Raw genomic sequence first — 5,880 nt, 5'->3', positions numbered from 1 at the left:
CGTGGGGGCTGCTCTTCTGCACTTCACATTAAGTGACTTCTCTGGGGGGGATGCCCCAGGGCTCGCTCGCTCCACGCGCTGCCATGTGTTACCTGCATGCGAGCGGCTGCCTTCGAGGCGGCCTGGGCCACAGCCCTTTTTGGTGGTCGATGGGGCCGGGGCTGCAGGTGCTGGGGCCCCTCCAGCCCCGAAACCAGGGAGCCCACCAAGATGTTTTGTTCCCTGCCAGGAGAGTGCAGCACCATCGCTGCAAGATGCTATGGACCACGCAGCGGCCAGGCTGGTTCATGCCTGGGGAGGATCCGGCCCTGCCCTCCCGCCTCCCCAGAGACAAAACATCTCTGGAAACACCTGCCAAAACATCTGCCTGGAGGCAGCTTGGGGAAGAGAAACCCCAAAAACATGACAAGCTAAAAAATGGCGAGAGTTGGCAACCCTGAGTGTCCCCAGCCCGGGGACAGCTGCTGAGATTGCAAATGTCCTCAGCAGAGGAAAGGCTCCGATGGGATGCGGGATGCCGGGGAGCCCGATGGGGCGGGGAGCTGGTGCCCGTTCCCGCACGCCTCGCTGCAGGAGCGGTGCCTGGCCAGCACGCCAGCGGGGAGCCCGGTGCCAGCAGGAGGACGCAGGGGGAACGGCCTCGTTAGTCATTTCCCGTGCATCTAAATAATAATAAAAAAGCAATAGGTCTGAAACGCGCTGGGATAATGAGGCGGAGTGGAGATGTGTCAATGTGCAAACGGATGATAAAAATAGAGACCCAAGACACATCAACAGATGCCAATTACCTTGGATGGCAAATAAAAGAAAGCAATTTTCCATCAGAAAGATTTATAACGTGCCTGGCAGGAGGCGCAGACCACAGAAGGTGAGGGCTGGCAGGCAGCAGAAGTGGGGTGGCCGGGAGAGCACACGCTGGCCCCCACCTCGCAGCCAGCCGGGTGCTGGCTCCCACGTTCCCGTGGGCAGGAATCGCTGCATCTGAGGCTGTCCCCGTGCACATGGGGGGTCCCTCCATCCCAGCTCGGGGACCGCTGGAGGGACAGAGCCTGCAAAACCCCCCGGGAAGGGCTCGGCATGGGGCAGAGAGGCCGGCAGCCTCTCCCCCTGCCTCCCCAAGGAGCTGGCAAAGGGCTGCAGCAGCCATGCTGGGACCAGCCGTGCCGGGAGGTCCACCCGCCGCCGTACTGCCACGGGATGTCTATAGACGGCAGCACCCGGGGACAGAGCGGGGAGGCGGGTACAGGGTTGCTCGGCACCTGGGCTGAAGGACACCGAGGGCTTCGGCCGTGCCGCAGGAGGGATTTGGAGGGTTGTTTTGGCAGGGCTGTCTGGCAGGAGGAGAGCAGACAGGGGAAAGGACAGAGGCCTCCTGGCAGGAGGGAGCCAGGAGGGACACACTGTGTCTAGCGGCGGAGCTGGGGCGGGCAAAAACAATAGTTGTGCCACTCCCGAAGGATTCCCCATCCCCAAAAAAAATGGTTGCATGGAAGCATCCTTCCAAATGAGAGACGCTGAGTGACGTCTCTAACAGAAAGAGGCTTCCCTGCAAGCATCGAGACACCAGCCAGGACTACCCCCCCACCCCGAGGGTGCCCAGGGGATACCCCAGGCACCAGCTCTGCAGCCCCGAGATCGCCCGCAGGTGCTGATGAAGGCAGGTGGGAGGAGGAGGAGGAGGAGGGTGAGCGGCTGGACTTCGGGCAGCCCTCGGGGCAGGTGAAAGGGGCAACAGCAGCAGCCCGGGGCTGCAGTTGGGGCTCGGCTCAGCCCCTCCAGGCGAATTGCCTTCTGCTCTCTCTCTCGCTCGGCTGTGTTTCCCCCAACGTGCTATTTCAGGCCCGGGAGCTGCCTTTCAACTCCAGCAGGAAACAATTAAGAAATCTGTGCTTTTTTTAGTACAGGAGAAACGCTGGTAACGACACACTCAGGCTGGGGCTGGGGCTGGAGGGGAGGGACGGAGCCGGCTCCCCTTGTGCCTGCAAGAGGGATGCGCGATGCTCCTGGGAGAGGCTTTTCCGACAGAGGGGACTGTTCAGGTGCCAGCCCAAAAACTGGCACAGGGCTCCCGAGGTGGGATTTGTTAAGGTGTATCCCCGGAACGAGGCCACGCAAAGCCCCATCCCTCCTCCAGCACACTGGCACCGGTGCCCTTCCTCCTGCCCCGGGTGCGAGGGGAAGCTGCGGGGTTTGCCCTGGGGTGGGAACACGGCCCCATCTCCCAGCCCTTGGAAAATCGCCCACCTCTGGGTGCATCCCTCCGCTGCCACCAAATCTTCCGTCTCCCCGGGGCAGAGCGTTCCCAGCGCTGGGAAACACAAGCCCAGCGTCGCTGTGGCCGGGCAAGCTGCGGCTGAGCGGGTACCTGCCTCCCCGTATCTGCAGTTACGGATCCAAGACAGATGATGACTTCGCGGCTGCCACTTCCCAGCCGCTCCGACCTTGCTGGGTGTCGACACTCAAAGTGGCACTGATTAGGGATGCTAACGCCCGTCCCCGCAGCAGGGACCTGCGGCCATGGAAGTCTTGGGGACACGCCACTCTCCTGACCGGGCTGAGCCACCTGTCCTGGGGCTGGGGACAGGGGACATCCACTCTCCTCGATCCATCCTCTGCAGCTCCCTGGTGTGCAGAGCCCAGCCGAGCTCACAGAAAGTACCTGTGTGGCAGCGGCTGCTGCATTTCCCTTCCCCGGCATCGATTACGGCGTGATGCTGAGCCGATACAAATCAATTTGCAGCGATATAAACCTCAGCCAGGTTTGACCCCAAGCGCTCAAGGACAAGGGGAACGACCTGCAGCAGCCCCCTTGCAGCATCCCACCGGAGCAGAGCCGGCTCCCTTGCCGTGCCCCTGCTGAGCCGGGGCTGCGGCTGGGCTCAGCTGCCGTGCCATGCTCCCCAGGGACCGCCATTCCCGCAGCCGATATGGGGATGGCTATTTAGCGCTCAGCGCTCAAGGACAAGGGGAACAGCAGCCCCGCTCCCTTGCCGTGCCCCTGCTGAGCCGGGGCTGCGGCTGGGCTCAGCTGCCGTGCCATGCTCCCCAGGGACCGCCATTCCCGCAGCCGCTATGGGGATGGCTATAAATAAGCACACGTAGCAGCTCGTTAGCGGATGCAGCGTGCCCTGGGACCCTTGGGGATGAAAGGCGCTAAATAAAGGCAGGGTATTAGCATTCATTATGAACCGCAACGCTGTAAGAGGCATCGCCGAGCTGGGAGCCCCGGCTACACACCGCAGACGCCCTCCCGTATTGTACAACGCCGCACGGCAGCTCGTGCCGGCAGCATCTTTGTTTCCACTGCTCTTAGCAAAGCGTGGGGAAACACTGAGCGCAGGGCTCACACCACAGGCAGGAGCAGGCAGCAGGTGCAGGCAGCAGGGGCAGTCACCCCAGCGCAGCACAGGAGCTGCCCCACACGGCCAAGCCGTGGCCATGGGCCCTCGCTGCCCCTTCGCAGCACTGGTCGGTCCGTCCCCACTCCCATCTCAGCTGGGAGGAGGGTTTCGGCCACCCGTCTCATGCAGCACAGAGAGGCAGCGACTGCCCGATGGGGCTGCACTGCAAGCAGCCCCCAGCCCCCTCCTCCCAGCTAGCGGTACCCAAAAACCCCCAACTCTCTACCCCCACCTTTCCATCAATCCCCAACAGCACAGGCGAGGACTGACAGCTCCGTCACCACCCGCCCTTCACGTGCCCCCTCTCTTCCCACCACCCAGCTGCCACTGCAGCAAGAAACAGCTCCGGTTAATCAGTGCTCAAGCCCATTAATTTGTGTTTGCCAGGCAGTGAGGAGAGGAGGGACCCGGGACCACGAATCCCCATCCATCGCCCTGCCCGCGGGGGAGCTCGTTGCTTGCTGGACCGCGGTGGGGACAGGGCGGCAGTAAGGAGTGCAGGATAGGTGGCCAGATTCGGAACAGTTTGGGGACCCCTGGCCACAGTGGGATGCACGAGGTGACATGATGCTCCAGCCCCACAGGGCTTTTTTTGTGCTGCCCTCCCATTCTGCAGCCACCCCCTCCTCTGTTAGCGCAAGGGCAGGGGCTTAGCCACAGCTGCAGGGCCAGATCCTGAGCGGGAGCGTGCACACCCAGCCTTGCCCCCGTGTGCCACGGCCATGGCACAGGCCTGTCCTCGTGTGGGCTCGGGCTGCCAAAGGCTCGGCAAGCACCGTCCCCACACAGCAGCCAGCGGGGAGTCTTCGATGAGCCCCGGCACGTCCCCCCTCGCTCCAGCTCCTACGACAGCACGTTGATCCCACAGGGCCATGGGCACCGCCGCCTTATCAGGGAAACCAGGGTTAATTATTTCCAGGCACAGAGCGGTTCCCCCGCTGCTGCAGGGCACTCCCGCTCTGCCTGGCCGTCGGCTCCACCACCAACCCATGGGCGACTGGTCCGGCATCACCCGCCGAGGCGTGGGGGTGGTGGTCCTGGGGCATTTATTTCCCCCAGGGACTCGCTGCGGCTCCTTCCCAGGGTCCCAGCAGGTCCCCACGCATCCCCGTGTCAGGGAGCTGGCACATCGCCCCGCACTGGGGCTCCTGTCTGGGTTTGGGGCTGCCTAAACCTGCTGCGGATGCTCAGCGCAGCGCCCAGACGAGGGCAAATTGGGCACCCATGTGTGTGCAGAGTGGGCACTCCCGTGTGAGCAAAGTGGGTGCTCAGGCGTGAATTAATGGGGCACTCATGCATGCACTAACTGGGCACCCATGCCTGAGCTAGATGGGCACTCATGCAAAAATAAATCGGGTGATCAGGCGTGGACTAATTGGGCACTTGTGCATAAATTATTTGGGTGCTTCTGGGTGAACTGATTGGGTGCTCATGCATGATTTCATTGGGTGCTCATGCATGAACTACCTGGGCGCTCAGGCGTGAATGAAAGGGGCGCTCATGCATGAACCAGCTGGGTGCTCATGCATAAATTTTCTGGGCACTCATGAATTTATCGGGCGCTCATGCATGGACTAATTGAGCACTCACGCGTAAATTCACCGGGCACTCCTTTGTGAACTAATTGGGCACTCCGGTGTAAATTAGTGTAATTAGTAGACAACACGCTTGTGCCTGTACTAATTGGGCACTCAGGTGTGAATGGATCAGGTGCTCATGCATAAATTAATTGGACACTCAGGCATGAACTGATTGGGGGCACATGCACCAATTAACTGGGCACCCATGCATCAACTAACAGGGTGCTCATGCACGGACCAGTGTGCGATCCAGCGCAAATTAACTGGGCAGCCATGCATAAATCAACCGGGTGCTCATATGTAAATTAATTGTGCACTCGTGTGTGTATTAATTGGGTGCTCATGCGTGAACTTATTGGGTGCTGATGCGGAAATGACTGGGGTGCTCATGCATGAGCTAATCGGTCCCTCATGCGTAAAATACCACGCTGCTCCGGGGTGAACCCTGCACACCCTACAATTTATGCCCAACACACTCCACCCCTCGCCTCTGCGAAACACATATTTAAGAATTGTCTGAACATAAATCTGTTACAAACTCCACTTTCAACATCATCACAACGTTAATATTGACCAATTACGAGCTCCCCGCTCCCTCCCCGCCGAGCGGGCGACGGGGGCTCAGCAGCATGTGCATGCGCTCGCTCGGATTTCATTCCTTGCCCCTGGGACCCAGATTTGGGGGTCAGCATCACAGCGCGAACAAACACCCACCGCAGAATTAGCCCTTGGTCCCCCACAGAGCAACCACAGGGCTCAGTACAACGGTCCGAACAGATACTCGGCGCAGACTTCACACCATGCTCCTGCAAACACGGACCCAGGAAGGTCCCATCAGTCGGCACAGATGGACCAGCGCCAGCCCCCGGCCCTGCAGAGCGCGGTCCCCGGGGGGACCA

General features: G+C 61.0%; 1 protein-coding gene across 1 annotated transcript in view; it reads right to left on the bottom strand.

Moving 5' to 3' along the window:
• NCS1 (neuronal calcium sensor 1) overlaps window positions 1-5,880 on the bottom strand; it is a 16,708-nt gene that overhangs the window by 4,641 nt on the left and 6,187 nt on the right.

Source organism: Aptenodytes forsteri, unplaced genomic scaffold (assembly GCF_000699145.1).
Source record: "Aptenodytes forsteri isolate BGI_AS27 unplaced genomic scaffold, ASM69914v1 Scaffold136, whole genome shotgun sequence".
NCBI classification, from domain to species: Eukaryota; Metazoa; Chordata; class Aves; order Sphenisciformes; family Spheniscidae; genus Aptenodytes; species Aptenodytes forsteri.
Note: the sequence above shows the minus strand (reverse complement) of the source record. Positions and strands in the feature narration are given on the sequence as shown.